Below are 20051 nucleotides of genomic sequence, written 5' to 3' on the forward strand. Positions count from 1 at the left end.
AGCTGTTAAAAGGTGAGCACAGGAACTCACAAAAGGACAGTGCAAACATACTTAAGAACCCACCAAGGTTCACTGCTTGTTCTCATACCCTTCAGTGATGTCCCACGGGGGTTTTGTTGCCAGCTGCCCAACTTTCCTTCTGCACAAGGATGAGATGCCTCTTCACCTACAAATCAAACACACCTTCCACAGCTCTACCAGGTTTCCCTTCTTCCTTCCCTTGGTGAACTACACCTCTGCTTCCAGAATGCTATTTATTTCTAATTATATTTACTGTTTATCTCAAATCCTTTAATACCTAAACTGCAGTATTCATTAGAGGCTGAAAAATATAACTGGGAATGATATTGGCTTTGTAAAAAAAAAATACTGCATGAGGCTTAAAAATAAAGTAGCTTAGCCCTAATTTTCCTTGACAGTTCTTACATAAAAAGTTTTACCATTTTCTAGTCCAGAGTCAGAATAAATCACATAACACCACATGTGACTATAACTAAACCCAGCGCCTTTTCCATCTCCATTATGCACACTGGCTCTCACAGCTGATGTGATTGGGATCTCAGTCTAAGCACACATTATTTGGTTATCACAATAACTAACTGAATTCTGCCTCCATAACCCATCTCCTGATCGACTCCCAGTGGCCCAGGCTGATCCAGCACTGCAAGCAGCAGCAGCAGAGGTTGCAATCCAGCAGAATCAGCTCCTGCACGTGTCCCAGCCGCAGCGACGGCACGCTCCATCACCCTGCTGCTCCACAGCCACTGCAGCCACACAAATCCCCAAATCCAGCCAAAACACTGCCACCAATTCCAGATAGCTGACAGGAAAGGGGATGGGAAGGACCGTCAGAATACAAAGATGCGACACCCTTCCAGAAAAAGATTCGTAAGTCTTCCTTAAACGTTTTTCCTCCACTGGCAGCTGTCTGAACTGGAGCAGGCCATCAGTGCAGATGACTCCACAGAACTGCTATTCTGAAGTGAATCTCAGTACCTTAATTTTCCAAATGAATTTGCATAATTTTGTCTGTAATTCTGCATTATATAAACTGTGTTTGCCACTGCATGTGTTTAAGTCGCAGCCACATTCTTCTGGTAAGAAAAATTATTTTCATTTTCAAAGAGAAAGCTCAGTCTGGTTTATCACACACATGAAACATAAGGATATGTGGATTTTTTAATGCATGCTGTGAAATTAGATGTATTTTTTTAAACAGCAGCTGCTAAATTTCTGTACCAAGAGATTATTTCTGACAGATAAAACTAGTTACTAGAGAGAACAGCAGTCATTCCACAGCAGCAGCCTGCTGGGAACACAGAAAGAAGTATTGTTTCCATAAGTGAACGACCTTGTGTTTCCTGGGGGGGGAAACCTTGGAAAAAGTTTTAGAAAGAGGGGGCTTGATCCTGATACGAGAGAGAAAATGGGAGTCCGTGCAGCAATCTCACTGCCTAGCAGAGAAGCTAATGCAGCATGACATGGAGTGCCAGGCTGCAGCTCACAGAACCTGCCCTGGCAAACATCCTCTGGGGAGGGGCACAGGTAAAGGCAGAACTGAGACCCAGCAGGATGGGAGGAGAAGTCAGCTCTGCACATTTGCATCTCTTTCTTGCAACTCTGCCAAAGACACAGAAATCTGTTTGAAATTCATGGGGGCACATTCATCTGGCCCTCAGCTGCTCCAAATCCATTTAACCAGGAACAATTAAGTGGTTTAGAAACAGCAGCACAAGCTGCATTGGGCAATTACTTCACAAGGCTTCCAAAAACTGGATTTGGGAGCAGGGAGGATTCCAAATGCAAATCCATTCCTTTTTTTACTGTTTTCCTTTGCTTGACTCTTCTCGGCTGCACAGCAAGGGTACAGTCATGCTAAGTGCTAATGGTGACATTTCAAGCATCTCTAACCATTCTCTTAGTCCCGTTTGCTTGGATCCACCTGGATGTGAACCCAGCAGTAGGCTCACACACTGTGAGCTGCACAGGGGCTGCTGGGGGGTGCAGAGGCTGCAGAGCCCTCTCAGAGCTCAGGGCAGCACCTGCACTGTGCCCCAGTGCCACCCCTCCCTTCCCACAGCCAGCCTGCCCTGGCACCCCCAGGTGAGCTGGCACAGACAGGCTGCAAGGAGGGAGCCCCTCCAAGGCTCTTTATTTCACAGCTCAGCATGCTTTGACACTGCTCTTTCTGCCTTTTAACAGCAGAGGAACTGCAAACTGAGGAACCAAGTCAGCTGTCACAAAAAAGGACAATGTTGAAAAGTCAGGCAGGACCCAGGTCCATCCTGGACTTGTTTAAGGGGCGCAGATCTCCTGGTTTGTAGTGCTCATGAACAAGCATCGTTACTGACACAGGTGATTTAGCTCAGGTATTTTACTTCTGTGAACAGCTCAAGGAGATCTGAGTCTGGAACAGCCCCACAATCACACAAACAAATATAAGTAGGGGCAAGAAGAGAGTGAAGGCTGCCATCTCTTAAACATAATCATGTCCTTCCTTAGTCTGCATCTGAGGAAGAATCAGGTAATGCAATGTCATCATGCATAAAATGATCCAAAGAACACAGCACTTGCTGTTTGAAAATGGCACAGCCCCACCCTGCTTTGGGGAGACCTCATGCAGCAGATCAAAGCAGCAAACAACTGGAGGAGTTCACCAGTCTGCGACAGAGCACAGGGTGATGTCAGAAATCCTGACTTGCTGCTTTAGCCCCTTAAATGTAGTAAACAATGTAAATAAAGAGGCCTGGCAGCATGGTGGTGTATTTAACTGCAGTTCACTTGCTCCCAGGAGCAGAGTTAAGAGTTCAGTATAGATTAAGCATTCATCAAAGCCTGAGCGCACACAATGAAATACAACAGGTCCTTTTACTTCTGCTGGGGTTTTATCCCAAAGTATAACACTGAAACAAATTTGGATAAGCTTACAGCAGCATTTGCAGGAGAAGTTTGTAAGAGTAACACCATGAATTTAGAAATTCAGTCAGAGCTAGGCCAAAGTTATCTTAAAGGGAATAGAATAGAATTGAAATATCCTGTTAAGAGGAGTTTGCAAGAAAATTTACATCTGGTGCTCATAAAAGGCTGACATTAGATTTTTTCATTAAATATCTATACAAACCCAGCACAAAATAGAACTGGAACCCTCATCTTTGAGAGGAACAATACAGAGGCAGCATCCTCATGAGAGGGCACAGCAAAGAAAAAGGAGCTGCTCATCCCCCATCTTGGTCAACCAAAGGCCACAGCCTTGTACTCCAAAAGTGAAGGTGGTTACAAGCACCCCACAACATGGAGCTCACACAGCAGGGTCAGGACAGAGATGGACACTCTGAAAGAGGTGGGCCAGGTCTGCAGGACCCAGCCAGAAAGAGCCCTGAGCACTTTGAAGCTCAACACTTACATGGCCCAGTTTCATGGGCAGCAGCCAAAAAAGAGCCAAGTGAGGCTGTCCCCAAGGCCTGGAGAGCCTGTCCCTGCAGAGCTCACCCAGGAATTCCCACCAGGAGCACCAGTAACAGACCTGCACATGGAAATGTGTATCCACCACACGGATTTTGCCAAAAACCACTTCACAAGCTGACAGGCTGTTTATGCCTCTAATAATCTTAATGGCTTTGTGTAGAACAGGATGCAATTGAAAACTCCATGATTGTACTTAAGTTGTCAAGGACACAGTTGTCATAGTTACAAGTAAAGCTCAAGTGTTGGTTATTCAGGGTTGCCTATTTATTATTGACACCAACAGCGTTGGACAGTCCCACGAGGCCACAGAAGAACAGAAATGGAGACACTGGTTTTGTCCTTCAAGACCTGACAAAACAGCTAATATTGCACACAAAAGCATAATAAACTGGGGCTTTTGCACAGCTCTTCTCTCCCTCCACATGCAGCTGGCATTCAAGTCAGTCTGCTGTGAGCACTGCAGCAAAAGCACAAACCAAGCTGCACTGCACAAGATGAAAACCTCACACCTACAGCTTGAAATTACTGTCCAGTATCCAGCAGGACATGACAATCCCTACCTGCTCCATGGCACCTGCACTCAGGACAGGGCTGAACCAGCAGCAAAGCCAGAACAGCTTCAGCCCTTCCATCAAGTTTTAAAACTCATTTGGAGTCTAAAGTCTCACAACACTCATGTGTCCAATTTCTCCTCGTCAGGGGCCCTCTAAGCAGGGCTTGGTGGCTGGATATGAATATATGATTTTCTTTTTTCTTAAAATAAAAAAAATCTTTCTGCCCTTGTCTCTGTTTACCCTCTCTCCAAAAAATATTGGGCCAAGGAAACTCTCCTGGTCCCTAAACCAATGAACAAGGCAGGAATGTTGTGATTATGGCTAGGATCACACTAGGATCCAGGTGACCCACTAAACTTCTGAGCAGCTCATTTTTGATCCAAGAACTGTTGGCACAGCTAAGGTGGGATGAGACATGCCTATACCTTCCCTGTGAAAGTGCATTGTCTCAGGAAAACAAAAACTGGAACTGAAAAAGCATCTGCTAGAAATGGGGCAAGTTCCAGATACAAAGCCAACAGTACCTACACAAATGGTATAATGGTACATAAATGCTGATAAAAAACAAGTACAAGAAAACTTACATTAGCTAAAAAAATTCTAATTTCTTTTAGGAATTTCTTTACAGTTTTCCCTGAAAAAACCTGCACATTGATATTTTAGTGAACTTTACTAGTGAGGTACATATAGAAACATCTCTTCAAGCCTATATTAAACATCCTTTTAAGCATATTTTAAATCCATTATTTTAAATGCAGATGACAACAACATATCCAAACCATGCCTATTCATTTCCACACATTTCCCAGACCAAAACAGCCCAGCTCACAACGGATTAAACAAATTATGGCACAGTCGTGTTTATCAGTTTAGTTGCTCCACAAGCATTTTGTAGTTTTGAAAAAATTAAAGTACTGCAAAATACCCTCAAGTGGTATTTCCAAAGAAATTCAGTTATATTCCTTGCAAGATTTCACTCCTAGCATCTTACTGCTGCCTCCTCAGAGATCAGGAAAATAGATTAACAGCACCAAATAAAAGCACAATTTATTTTCCTGTGCCATAAGGCATAAAACAGCTCATTTGGAGCCAGCCTGCACCAAACCAAGGGAAACATCTCAAGCGGGGGCGAGAGCTGTGGTTTCTCAAGGTGACCCCCATTCCAGCTGAGGACACGAACAGCAGAGCCACGCAGGAGATTTCTTGTATAAAGGGTCCAGAAAGCAAAGCAGGAGCAGCTATCCCTGCACAACACCCACACCCACACCTGCCCAGACCCAATCCCCACGCTCCCCCCGGGCACAGAGGGTGCAGCAGGGCAGACTCTGTGCCCACCCCTCGCCCGCAGGCACACGGCAGAGGCACTTACAGGGCTCGGATCCAAACTCCAGCTCTCCAAGCTGCCCACAGCCAGCTCCTGGCTCGGAAGTGCTGCTCCTGCTTCACTGCCTGCCTGCCTTCAGTGCAGGCTGCTGCTGGTTGTGCTGGTGAGGAATGCCATCGTTGCCAGCTCCTCCAGCGCAGCAGGGACAGGCATCACCCGGAGGAGCCCCGTGCTGCAGCCCTGCAGCTCAGCTGGGGGGATGCCCCACTTAACCAAGGCTAATGGCACCAGCTCCTGGCAGCTACAGCCTGTGCTCAGCCAAAGCCAGCAGAGGGGAGCACACGACTCGTCTCAAACCTGAGAGCGTCTGGCTCTGGACTGTGGGTGTCTGAGTCCATCCGAAAGCCTCCTTGGCAGCTTTATGAAAACAAATTCCGAGAGGCAGAGCCAGACTGTGTAAAGGTTTGAAATGGCTCCATAGTTTCCAACAACTGTGGAAGTTGAAGAACAGGTTTTGTCCCCAAATCCCTTATTTTGACTCTGGTTTGCAGATCTCCTGAGGGTGACACCCAGGCACAGGAGTGTCACAAAATAACCTTGGTTTGGCTCATTCCCTCCGGGTGGTGCGCAGGCAGCACGGCAGGCAGCAGCATCCCAGCAGCACCGCCCGCTGCACGCTGCTCCTGACGGGAATGGGGGGACATGGATACCCACAGAACACCAGCAGCCTCCCTTCGGGCACAGGGATGCAGGGAAAAGCAGCACAGGGTGGCATGGCCAGGCTGGGCTACCATGGCCAGGTTGCCATGGTGCTGGGGGCAAGAGGGAGGATGTGCCAGAACGCAGAGAGGCTGAGCCGCTTCAGATTTAAATCCCTGTGACAGCGATTCGGCCGAGCCACTGCACAGTTGCTGTGGCAACAGACAAGTGAAAAATCACAGAGGAAATCTGTAATTATTACAAGCGAGGTGGTGACTTACCCACTTCAGTGATCAGAGCAGAGGAGGGGGAGCTCGTGCCCCCCAACAGGCAGGGCTGCAGTGCAGCAGGGAGCCAGGCATGGGACCCCAGCTGGGGCTCCTGCCTTAGGCTCTGTACCATCCCACATCCAGCTGTGGGATGCAAGCCTTGGGCAGGATGCTTCCTCAGCTCAGGGTCCTGACTGAGGGGCTGCACCCAGTCTGCAAGGGGGGAGATGAGGGACCAGCCAGAGCAAGCCCCAGACTTGTGCTGCTGGTTCAGCACGAGCAGAGCTGGGTGCAAGGCAGGGCCTGAGGCAGCAGAGCAAGGACAGATATCAGCAGCAAGGGACAAAGATGGAAGATGCAATGCTTACAGGAGGCAGATAAGGTCCTGGAAACTGCATGACTCCAGTTTGTGCTGCTCCTGCAGCATCACCTTCCCTGTCCCCTTCTCTCAGAGCAGCCACAGCAGCAGCATTGGCTTGGCTGGAGTGGGTGGTGTGATGGTCACTGTGCTAACACAGGAACAGTGAGGGACAGTCAGTGAAGGTCACTGTGCTAACACAGGGGCAGTGAGGGACAGGCAGTGATGGTCACTGTGCTAACACAGGAGCAGTGAGGGACAGGCAGTGATGGTCACTGTGCTAACATAGGAGTAGTGAGGGACAGGCAGTGATGGTCACTGTGCTAACACAGGGGCAGTGAGGGACAGTCAGTGATGGTCACTGTGCTAACACAGGGCAGTGAGGGACAGTCAGTGATGGTCACTGTGCTAACACAGGAACAGTGAGGGACAAAGGCAGTGATGGTCACTGTGCTAACACAGGAGCAGTGAGGGACAGTCAGTGATGGTCACTGTGCTAACACAGGAACAGTGAGGGACAAAGGCAGTGATGGTCACTGTGCTAACACAGGAGCAGTGAGGGACAGGCAGTGATGGTCACTGTGCTAACACAGGGGCAGTGAGGGACAGTCAGTGATGGTCACTGTGCTAACACAGGAACAGTGAGGGACAGGCAGTGATGGTCACTGTGCTAACACAGGGCAATGAGGGACAGTCAGTGATGGTCACTGTGCTAACACAGGAACAGTGAGGGACAGGCAGTGATGGTCACTGTGCTAACACAGGGCAATGAGGGACAGTCAGTGATGGTCAACACAGGGGCAGTGAGGGACAAAGCCGTGCAGGCAGAGCAGACACACTCTGCAGTGTCTCCATTGTAACACATTACCTGACCCAGGCCATTTACAGACCAACAACAGCATCCACACAACCCATTTACACCCATGGGGGAGTAGAAGATTTAAAGTCACCATGTTGCTTTCCAGAGCTTCTTTACACAAAATGGACAATTGATCAGCATCCAGACAAACTGCCAATCAAAATGCCACTAACACCAACAAGGAAGAGAATCTAGCGTGGTTAATCCTGTTCTGGTTGCCTTCTCCTTTGCTGGAGACTGTAGTCTGGGATCTCATGTGAGTACTGTGAGCAGCTGCCAAGAAAGGAGCCCTGACTGCAGTTATTTGTAAGACAGGTCCCATAACAAGCAGTTGATTTGCTCCAAAGTAAAAACTGAACCTCACTCCTCACCTTCTTCATAATTCAAAACCTGTTATTAATTACACACACAGACTGTAAACAACACATTTAAACTGGTCTGTACTGGTTACCAGTCATTAGAACAAACTGGTGGCTCTAAACTGAACCTGTTAGCCAGATAATCTACCACAGAAAGTGCCACAATCCTATTCAGACAGATGGTTAATGCAGGTAAAGCATTAACCATCACAAAGCAGAGGGGCAAGGACTGAGAAAAGCTATGGGTGCTTGGACTCACCACGTATAAAACACTGAATTCAAGAGCAATTCATTGTGTCAGTGATTTATTGCTAGTAATAATCAGGATTACAGCTCCTAAGGGAGACTGAGGTTCTTGTGCCTCTGCTGAGTGCTGCCTTGGATGATGTGAGGCTGAACTCATTAACCAAAATGATGCTGAACTAGAAGAACTTGGTGCTGCAAAGTGCTAACAAGTTATATGGCACCATCATGTAGAGACTCCAGTCAGCACTGAGCCCCTTCATGCTGAGTCACGTTGTGTCCAACTGCTTGGAAACCCACCCTGCAGAGAGACAACAGCTCCCTTGTAGACTTTTATTTGTAGTGGATTTCTTTAGCTTTAACCCTTGCATCCAATGCCTTAACACCAAACTGCCACTTCCTGAGTAAAGCCTGAATTCTTGTTGCTCTGTATGGCTGCTTTCATCCTCCATACCCACAATTACCCTGCCTGGCAGGCTGCATGCACAAAGAGGATGACAGTGACTATTTAAGTCCTGTTGCAGGGCAAAAAACTTGGTTTGACACAACTATAACTATTAAAAATTTATTTAAGATGTAGTAAAAATGTGCAGTTCACAAAAGTGGGAGCTGTAATGAAAACCCTGTGGATTTGCATTTGATTTAATCAAGAGAACATTGGTAAAGAAATCTGTTTAAACAGTCTGTTATTGGAAAGGATGTGGCCAACCACATGCACTAAGTTCATGTTCTGCTCTGATTTGCAGTTGTCAAAGGAAGATTCACTCAGTACACAATCCTTCACTGCTAGAAAGTAATCTCCAGCTTCAGCAGAACCAACTGTTAGTATATTTCTCTGTATCAATGCTACAAACATCCTTCTGAAATACACAATGATGATACAAGGCAAAACAGGGATCAGATTCTGGCCAGGCTGGTCCACAACACCAAATAAAAGCACATGGTTAGTATCAAAGATGTTTTGTTTTTATGGAAAATATTGGAATGTTTACTATGTTACCAGCCCATTTCACTGCAAATGATGGCAAATTCCTCCAGAAGCAACTCTACAGCCCTCCTTAACCCCTGCCTCACACCCTAGAAAGCATCTAGTGTTACACTTTGTTAAGCAAAACAAAGCATTTCAAACAACACAGCTACAGTACTTGAGGAGAATTCAGCGCTCAGAAACAGCAGCTGCAGGGTAGAGACAAGATGTCAAAATCCTAAATGTCACACACATCTGCAAGAAATGGGGACAAAACACATCAGTATCACAATGCAGAAAGCAAAGCATGCAGGATACTCGGCACCAAGTCTTAGTCCTCCTTCAAAAAACAGAGGTGCATAAGGCTCAGCAGCAGGGTCTCAGGACCCCCAACCTGCATGGAGAGGGAAAGCAATGCCTCTCCTAAGGGCTGCTGTGTTTGGAGAAGGAATGTAGCACAAACAGGAGGGTCAGATCAACTTTTAGGTACTGTGAGCAGTAATCACTAGGTTCACCTTAAAATATATCAAAATGTATTTCAGTACAGTTGGAAGGAAACAAAGTAAGACTACATTAATGGTGACACCAAGTTAATTACAAAAATCTGAGCTAACCATTTGCAGTAGGATAAGGATCGTATTTGGCCGAAGAGGATTACCATGAAGGGCAAATCAAAATAAAAAGGACAACTGGGATTGCTGAGCTTTGTGAGAAAGCCAGCACACTGCAGCTTTCCAGCCTGTGGCTGACCAGAAGGCTGCTTCCTACCCTAGCACATCCAGTAGGGTAGGAAGTGCACAGAGGCAGCATTTCTTTTGTGAAAGAAGTTAAAAGGCTCATGAACAGAGTGGAATTCAGCACAATCAATACCACTAACTGCAGGGATTTCATTTGGTGGGCAGATGTTGAGCTTGAAAGAGTCAGAGGTTGCATGTGTGCAGGGCACAGCTGACCTGCCCCTGCACTCCTCACTAATCAGTAACTGCTGTAATACCACTGACCCAGGCACAGGGGGATCACCCCTCTGTTCTTCAGGTGTCAGCTGCTTTCATTCCCATTAAACCTGACAACTTCACATTCAGAAGGAAAGGAACATAGGAATTAAGCACAATTACTATGAAATTTTACTATTCAGAAGTCCTGTTATTTCCTGTTTATTCAGGCAATAGGTAAAAAGGAACAGCAGTTGGGGAGTTTTCAAAACAGTTCAGGAAACACAGATAAGTACACAGTGTTAAAAACACTCTGTTACTAAATTCCCTAGTATGTTTAGAATGTTATTTTTGGGCTCCAGATGGAGAAAGAAACTAGTGCCAATCTGATTCAGCAAGATACATGTTTCTCTAGTGGTCCCTTTTACTTCTCTGGGCCCATTCACAAAAACTAGAGTTGGGAATGAGCCAAAGAACTCTGCTGAATTAAAGGCAAGGTAGAAAAACTGGGAACTGGAAGAGTCTCTGGTGATCAAAACCTGAAAGTTACCCACTAGGGAAAAATCCACAAGGCCGTTGCATGAACTGTGCTTATTCACTCCTTATATATTGCCTGTTTAACCAAACTAATGAATCTGCTGCATTATCACACAGGTACTAAATACCTGCAAAGGAATTTGAGGAGATAAATTGGAGCTTACTAAGTGTGCTAATGGCTCAACTCACTGGTGAAGGCTCATCAAGGTATATCTCTACTGCACCCTCAGCTCTCATGGTAGCACTGACACACACAAGAAACTGGGCTCTGCTCTTCAGCCTGGCACATCCAAGTGGACATTTTATGTACCACATTCAGGTAGTTTAAAAGTTAATCAGTTTTGGGAAAACTTCCATAAAGATTTGGACAAATCTTTATAGAAATTTTAATACAGCTCAAGCAAGTCCAGTTTACTTGCTGGGGTAAGAGAAGAGCGACCCAGAATCAAGAATGAAGGATGCCTTGTATTACTGTGATGTTAAGAGAGGCTGCATGTACAGTGGGAAAATCCAGGATAACAAATCAAATCAGGAGTACAATCAGTATGGAATAGTAGTTAGGTTGAACAGCTTGTTTATTTATTTAACAAAAACTTTTTGTGGGAGATGTTTATCTTCCTAAGGATCGCTTAAAAAATAAGGGCATCATTAGCACAATGGGACAGGGAGGTTCCCTTCAGAGTGCTGCCCTCACTGGTACTTAACCTCTCTCAAGAGGGCACTGTCACAGAAGGTCAGGAAAAGAACAACACCAAATTTCCCTTCTCCTTCATAAAATCAGGGTTTCACCAAATGGATGCAACTGCAGGATTTATCAGTAATCAGGTAATTCTTCACAGAAGATACATCACATGCTTTGTCAGTGTCAGCATCATCTCAAGCTGCCTCTTCTCCCCCTCTGCTGTTAACCAGTGACAATAAATCACCGATATCCAGAGGCTGCAGTTTCCCAAGAGATGAGAGGAATGTGGCTGCAAGCCTGCTAATCTTGCTCCACCAGGCCGAGCAGAGGATCAGTTATGCAAGGCTGCATGTGGATTTTGACCAGATATAACAAACAGTTCCTTTCTCTTCTCTTTCCCATTTGGAACAACAAAAGAAGCTGCGAGCCATTTGCTAACATTTATCACATCACTCTGGAAACTCATTTTCTCTGCATATTTTTTGGGATAAAAAGGATACTTTATGCAAGTGTTGCATCCCAAAATGATGCAACCAGCCTTGGGTTTGCAGAGTAGTAGCACCTTCTGAGCTTCTTTTCTGAAGAGCCTCACTTTGAGCTAGCTTTCCTACTCCCATTACTCAGTCTCCCATCCACACCAGGGAGATTCCTAATTGAGGAAGAAAAATCAGCAAACCCTTCTGGTGTCCAGTGGAGTCACAAGTTCAGCTCAGAGCAAGCCAGCTAAAGGAAACAACCAAGCAGTGTGAGGAAAAAGAAGTCCACCCTGAGGAGCCGCCACAGCTGACTCCCTGTTGAAGCATCACCTACCCATGGCACCCATGGCCATAGTCTGTCCTAAAATTCATTTTGATTGAACCAAATCTTACTACACCAAAATCTACAGGGAAGCAAAACAACGAAATCTAAACTGATACACAATCAGGTAATGGTCCAATTTTTATGGATAAATGAATAGCAGGAATCCTACAGCCTGTATCAGAAGCAAGAGGTGTTTTCTAATCACCTTCTTGGCCAAAGGGAAAAAAAAATACTCATGATAAATTAGGCAAGCAGTCTCCCGTTACTGCTAAAAGGAAATGACATTTGAATTTCATTATTATAAGAAGAAAAGCACAAGATTTGTCAGTGATAGTTACTGCAATGCACAGATTGCTGCAATCAGTAAAGGCCCTATAACATGAATCCAGCCCCTTGCACTGCTTGTCATTGTCTCCACTTGCCTCTGCTCCCTCCCCTTGTAACACAAACCAGCTCTCTCTGTGCTTTGCTTCAGCTGCTGCTCACAACAGCCAAGGCAGAAGCATCTCATATTCCAGCAGCCCCTTCCAACACCCAGTGCCCAAACCACAGAACAAACAAAGATCTGCTCCCCTGTAGATCCATTACCTGGAAAAACCACCCTGCAAACAAGGAGTGTGGAGTTCATCCGAGCCCAGCTCATCCTCTGCTTTCCTACCTCCACCAGCACACTCTGATTGTGTAATCCTATTTCTCTCTCCAGGAAGCTGCATTGCAGCAATAACTGTGGAGCAAAAAACAGGGCTTGCTTTATACTGGAGCTGACAGGGGAGAACATGATAGGGAATGGCAGCTCAGTCCATACAGGTAAATCCCATCCCTCCCACCTAAGCTCAGTCCATACAGGTAAATCCCATCCCTCACACCCACAGCTCAGTCCATATAAACATAAATCCCATCCCTCACATCCACAGCATGTTCCATACAGGTAAATCCCATCCCTCACACCTGGAGCTGAGCTCATACAGGTAAATCCCATCCCTCACACTCACAGCTCAGTCCATATAAACGTAAATCCCATCCCTCACACCCACAGCTCAGTCCATACAGGTAAATCCCATCTCTCACACCTGCAGCATGTTCCATACAGGTAAATCCCATCCCTCACACCTGCAGCATGTTCCATACAGGTAAATCCCATCCCTCACACCCACAGCTCAGTCCATACAGGTAAATCCCATCCCTCAGACCTGCAGCTGAATTCCTACAGGTAAATCCCATCCCTCATACCCACAGTTCAGTCTATATAAAGGCAAATCTCACACCCACAGCTCAGTCCATACAGGTAAATCCCATCTCTCACACCTGCCACAGGAGTCTCAGTGTGCTCAGTTTTGCCTGATGAGATGCAGCTCTTAAGGATGCAGAAGTCATGGCTTTCAGCCTGGCCACAGTCCCCCGTGGCAGGATTACCCTCTGGCCTGTTGCCATAAAGATCTTATGCCTGAAATCTTTCCAGAGCAGTTTGGTTTGGTTTGTAACAGCTTTTTTACCTGTCATGTTCTCTAATTCCCACTGAGGCAATCATTTATATAATCAGATATATACAGTGAGAGCTGTTAATAATGCTTCAGTACAAACTTACTATCTCCATCTTGCTCCCAGTGTCCTAATTATTTTTTGTGAACATCACAACATCAATATGAAGCAAGAACCTTGCAAAAAAAAGTGTAATTCCTGAGAGATGTGGAAAGAGATTAAACAGAGAAGAACAAGATGGCTGGCTCCCATTATTTGAGAAGGAACCTGACAGACAAACTGAGAGGAAACATAATACAAACAGAAAATATCACTGCTATCAGGTTACACCAAGTTTATTTAAAATACTTAATTTTCATTGTATTTATGTTACTTATGCCCACTTCTGTAGTAGTGCCAGACCAATTTAAACATGTGAGCTGATTTCAGTTGTGTTTGTTGTCAAGAGAAGCTGCCAAAAGCCTCCGCATTTCATCCTTCACTAAAAGAGGAAACCAAAATTGGCATGCTGTGGTGATGTTCAAAGTCTTTAATCAAAATTGAGCTTGATGAGTTACAAATACAAATGAGGGATATTATTCTTTCCTTTCCCAGCTAACTAATTTTCATTTCCTGTTTTCCTCAGTGGCTTCTGCAGCCTGTATTCCTGCACGACCTCATTCAGAAAGGGAAAGGCCTGGAAGGGCAGGAGGTGGTATCTGTGAAAAAAGTCTGTAGGGTTGTTCATTTGCTGGGAGGAAAGAGGAAGGGGTGATTTTTATTGAGAGTACAGCCAACAAAGCCACCATGAAATCAGCCAGCACTGGGTTAGAAATTTCTATGAGGAACTTGCTGCCCTGTGCAAGGCTTACTGATGGAATCTGGATGCTTTAAAATTGAGCCAAACATCAGAAATAGGACACCACAAAAACATCATCACTAATTTATGTGTCTTCTCTCTGTTCTGTTCTGTGAGAAACCAGTGATGAAACCAAGGTTACAAGGGGAGGGGGAAAAAAAAAAGCCCTGAACAAAACAAATACCCCAACAAACAACTAGTAAGAAAACCTCATGCTGGCAATCCACACTCTTGGGTAACATTTTTCCATGATTCCTGTAACTATTCCACCCACAGGCAGGCTGTGTATCCAGGCTGAGCTGTCCACTGTACCACAGGCAGGGCAACACCTCTCCCACTGCTCCCCTCAGCTCAGCCCATCCCTGCCAGCTTCCCTCTGCACACAGAGCTCCTTGCCCCAGCAGGACAGTGCATGCTCTGCCATGCCTCCTGCAGAGATATAATGGTCCTCTAGGCAGAAGCATCTGTTTTTAGAGCTGACAGGTAGGGCTAAGAGCTCTTAAAACAGGTCTGAGACACCGTAAACGCAAGGGCTGGAAGAGCAGTGGAAATGGAGAGAGCACTGACACTGTGGGCAGGCTGGAAGGAGAGGAAATGTGGCGTTCCTGACGTGCAGATGGCAGAAGGGATGAAAGGAAATGCATGAGAGAAGCTCTGATCCCAATTCCAGGATTACCCATGGTCCCAAACACGGCCCATAGAGCCAGCACAGTGACGGTCTGTGAGGAACAGAGAGCACACTGACACAGGAACCTGAACCCAAAGCTCCCCACTGACCCAGCAAAGGCACCCCGAGGGAGCCAGCACAGAATACAAATGCACCAGAAGCCAAAGGAGGCATGTAACAGGCCTCTCCCACAACAGCAGCCCCCTCCTGAGAAAAGGAACAGATTCTGCCTGGGAGGACATCCCAGGGATGCACTCCCACAACAGTCTGGGTTCCACCAGCTGCCCACACCCTGGAAAAGGCACATTGGCACAACCCAAGCAGGCCAGGGTTAAATTGGATCACTGTATTCCAGCAGGTGCCAGGTCAGCATTGCCCAATTTCTCTGTTATCCAGACAATTTTCAAGGTACTTGAACTCACCAGGTTTCAAACTTCAGGCATTTTGATGCCATGGCTAAAAATTTTCTAAGTAAAACAAAATTATATATAGGCAGAACAGCTGCAAAGCAATGTATTTTCTTTTGTAAAATTAAAAGTGAACTTTGTTTGGAGACAGCAAGGGAAATTCCTGCTGGAGTAAGGTCTATTTTTAAGTGTTTGAGATAAGGGAAAGCTGAAGATAGGTTTAGAAGTCTTTTCTACTCCCAGAATTACAGCTACACAGCTAAACCAGTAAGTTTGGCACTTCATTCTGTCACCTGGAGTGTATTTGAGACATGCTGACTTTTTGCAGAACATCCCCCAGGAACACCAGCAGAACTAGATGTCAGTGTTTAAACTGCCAGGTTTCCCAAGAGTCACAAGAAGGTAAACACTCCCTGCCAATGCCAACTGCATTTCAGGAAAATTACAAAATGTAAATGGGAAACTCACCAAGTCTGAAGCTTTACTGCCTTCAAAGTGCCTTACACCTTGCCAGAGAAATTCTACAGCACACTGCCTTTCAGCCAGAGCCCCAAGCAGGAGTTTGGTACAACACAAGCACTTATTACACAAATTCTTTATCTCCTGCATAAAAACTGGGAGAGGTTCACTGAAATAATGGCAGAAGACATTGCACAGGGGAATTAAGTGTGAAAAACAAAGTTCACATTTCTTCAAGCTGACATCATTCACTTACTAAAGGCAGTACTTTTAGCTGAGTGACTTTGGTGCTTTCTCACATCAAACAGGACAGCACAGCTTTTATTTTATAAAAGTTGAGTGCATCACTAGGGCAGACCTGTGTGCTGGACACTGCAGGTGCCCAACCCTCACCCTTCACAAAGGCACTTCATGAGATCAGCTCCTTGCTGGAGCCACAAAATCATTCCATGACTGTCCAGCCCTTGCTAGGACATGCATCCATTTCCACAACAGAATTTATGGCTGTAGAAGCCGTCACACACAAAATTCAAAATACTCCAAATGCACAAACTAGGAAAAGCCAACTAAACTCCATGCTGCAAAAAGTGGGATTTCTTTCCAACAAGAAAAATCATACCCTCCAAAAATATTCTCCCTGCTGCAAGTAGATGTACCTCCACTGGGCAGCAAGAGATACAAGCTGCTTCTTCCACGCAGCCAAGAGCTGCAACACTTAAGCAAGGTTCCTACCTCATTCTTCTGCTGCATTTCTAGTACTGGCTAAATGTGGAAAATGAAGAGTCAAATAATTTGTGAAAGAAAAGACAAACAATCTCATACAAGGATACACTAGAGAACCTTACTCCCACAGATCAGAAAGCCACAGAAATAGTTTATAACAATATTCTCTGGTTTAGACACTTTGCTTGCTTTGGAAAACCCCCAGAATACTGTTATTTTTTGCACAAACACCATATGGCTATGAAAACATCACTTTCTCTGTTTTCCTGGGCCATAGCTGTCATTTCAGGCAACAGGACCATGATCACAACATTCAGAAAACTAAGAGGGGACAGAGGTGGTTTTCAAGCCACAAAACAGTGGCTGGAAGAATTATCTACTTTTAGTTGGTGGCAGCTCTGACCCCTAAGGCAACCTCTTCTATACATAAAGAAAAATTTGAAAGCAGATCCATCTCTAAGAAGAATAGGGTGTTTTCAGCCTCTGGAAAGATAAATCTGTTACATAACTTTTAAAGCACATCCACCCTTCCACAGGCAATGGGCCCACAGTGATAATTATCTGTGTAGTGGATTCTTGGTCTTTAAGCTTCACTGCTCCTGGTGTGTCATTTTTGCATTACTTACCTGTACTTTCACAGCTCCCTACACACCAGCACCAGCTGCTTTCCTTCTGATGGAACCCAGCTCTTTCGTGGTCCTTATTCTTCCAATTGACATAAGATACCTCACTGTTTGATTCAGACTTATCACTATGCCTGAAAAACTCTTAAGAGCTTAAAAAGAACAGCAAAAGAAGAACAGGCACTACTGGAAAAGCCTGCTTGAACAAAATTGGTGCACACAGATGGACAAGGTGCAACTTACAAGGAGGAACAAAAATGTATTTGAAGACAATAATGAGAAAGGTCTTACGTGAAATGTGAGAATTACTCAAAATCTGTTCTCCTCCCTGCTCCTTCTGACAAAGGCAAAGCCAAAAGCAAAGGAGATTCATCCAAGTTCAGAGTCCCCATTAGATTTAAAGTTTTTGGTATACAGCCAATCCAGCAAGATGTAAAGATGCAATCCAGTTGTATCTTTACAACAGATACAGCAGTGAGTGCCACCCTGTTCATACAGCACCTACACACGCTGCCACTCAACAGCCTTCTCTCCTGAGACACTTCCACAAGCTGCTTTCATTTGGGTAAGAAAGGAATTTAACTTGTAATTGAAACACACAAAAAATTTAGCAGTGTTTCTGGAATGGACTCTCAATCCTAGAATCCATGAAACAGAGCTTGTAAGCCAAGAACCAGATCCAATTTGCCTTAGAGCTGTGAACTCTAATCCTGTGAATTCTAACAATTCCTGAAATTACAAGGCTAAGCAGCAGCACAGGTACATCATGACAAGATCTGAGCTGTTTCAATTGAGGCCCAACCCTCAAAACACAGCCCCAGAGGGAGGCTCTGCACTGCCAGGGCAGGAGTGGTGCCTGTGCAGCTGCACCTGCCCACACAGGCAGAGAGACAGAGCTGGGCTGCTGCCCAGCGTGCCCGGGGGCAAGGAAGGCACTGCATAAACTGCTCTCAGACTTGGCTGCTAACCATCAGACCACGCAGACAGGGCAAGGGAAACCACCTGAGAACCCCAAGCTGCTGGTTTGACCCCCAAGAGATGGCTGGAATGAACACAGACATGGAAGGCAAGAATCTGAATTCCTCCCTGCTTCTGAAAAAATCCGGATCAGGATGTTCTCCTTTGCCAATGACAGCACAGCTGCCAGCAGGACACCTACTGATTTGCTTGGTGTTTATTTGCATGCTGTGCCTGCTTACTGCCTCTGGGTATAAATATCCAATTTTATCCACTTATTTGACTTTACTTTGTGTTTGGATGCACAAGACACCTCACTGTACAGCACGCCTCTGAGGCTGTCATCCCTCAGAAGACTACAGGCCTAATGAAAGACTAATAAAACAGTTTTATCACATTTTCCCACACGAAATTTGCAAGAGGTGAGCTTGTCTGATAGCACCACACATGCACTGACTCAGGTCCTCATTTATCTGCAGATCTCTGAATCACTGTCCTCTGCACTCGGGGTGTCCAGGACAAGCCACACACACACTGCAGGCACAGAAGACCTGAGCACTGATTCCCAGTCCACAAGGCTACCCAGCATGTAATAAAAATTACAATATAAAATAACAGCTTTCCCATCTATACAGCCAGACCAGTGATGTTTGATGAGTGCTTTAAACACTACAGATGAGAAACACTACAAAATCCAGATGTTACACTTCTTTGCATACACTGTGCTTCAGTATGGTGAGCTGTGATCCTGCATTTGAAACACTGACCTCCAAGTCTGCATTTGTAACTCCAGTCAGAGAAGACAAACTGCCCCCAGACAGAATTTGCCCAATACTGACACTACAGAAAAGACAATTACAACAAAAAACCAGTGCAGCAAGCACTGCAAAATTACTAATTCAATTTATAACAGAATAACCCGATTATAACAGGATTCAATAGGTAATTTACTTACTGCAGAGCTTCCAGAAGGTAACCATACTACTACCCTCCTTTTATACCAGTTGGCTTTCAACCTTTACCAAATTTCTTATTTCAAACTGTAAGAGCAAAGACCCTTTTAAGAGCCCATATCCATCAACTGTGCCTTTGAACTGTAGGGCAAAATCCAGTATTTGTAAGCCTGAACCTTCATTACTGATTACAAAATTACCTGGAAACCTCCCACTGTAGTTCAGTTTCCTTTGTATTTCATTTCCTCATGAAATAAACAGAGATGGAGAACCACAGAGGCACAAGCCAGGCAGGGGCAAAGCTCTGGCTGAAGAGCCCCGCGCCACTTTAAGCACTGCAAGGGAAGTGATGCTAAGGATGTATCGAACCGAAGCGTGAGGTTTGGCTCCTGCTTGGGTTTTGCATCGCCAGCACCAGATAGAAAACAGGAAACTGAAAAGCCCGGCTGAACCCCAGCTAAGTGCAGCACCAGGCCTCCACCAACACCATTACTCAGCTGCCTGCAGCACCTGTGCCAGGGCGCCCTCCCCGCAAAGGCACCGCCGTTCTCCCCCCGGTACGCGGCCGCTCTCTTCGGTGCCCTCCGCTTCCCTTTCCCCCTTCCCCGCCGCGGGTCCGTGCCGGGCCCCCCCGCCCGCCGCGGGCGCCGCTGCCGGGGCACGGAGCATCCCAACGCTGCCGCCCGCCGCGGCCGAACGCGCGGGGAGCCACGGACCGTCCCGGCCCCTCGGCTCCCCACGGGGAGCGCACCGGGATCCACCCGGGTCCGGCAGGGCAGGGCAGGGCAGGGCAGGGCCCCCGAGCGGGCAGCACGGCACCGGCCCCGCGACCCCCGCCCGCCAGCGGATGCCCCGCGATGGCGGCCCGTTGTCCGCAGGGTGCGCCGGGCCGGGGA

The 20051-nt window shown here is 46.2% G+C and overlaps 1 protein-coding gene across 3 annotated transcripts in view; it reads right to left on the bottom strand.

Moving 5' to 3' along the window:
- ABAT (4-aminobutyrate aminotransferase) overlaps nucleotides 1-20051 on the bottom strand; it is a 50033-nt gene that overhangs the window by 29710 nt on the left and 272 nt on the right. Inside the window, exon 1 of one of the 3 annotated variants that reach the window (XM_058035376.1) lies at nucleotides 12638-12704. The exons of 1 other annotated variant lie outside the window; for it this stretch is intronic. The gene's annotated coding sequence lies outside the window, so the exon portion shown is untranslated. Of the gene's footprint in view, nucleotides 1-5388; nucleotides 6132-12637; nucleotides 12705-20051 lie in introns of those variants that run through there. One more of the 3 variants, XM_058035374.1, reaches the window with a different exon arrangement.

This window comes from Melospiza georgiana, chromosome 16 (genome assembly GCF_028018845.1).
Source record: "Melospiza georgiana isolate bMelGeo1 chromosome 16, bMelGeo1.pri, whole genome shotgun sequence".
Classification (NCBI taxonomy): Eukaryota; Metazoa; Chordata; class Aves; order Passeriformes; family Passerellidae; genus Melospiza; species Melospiza georgiana.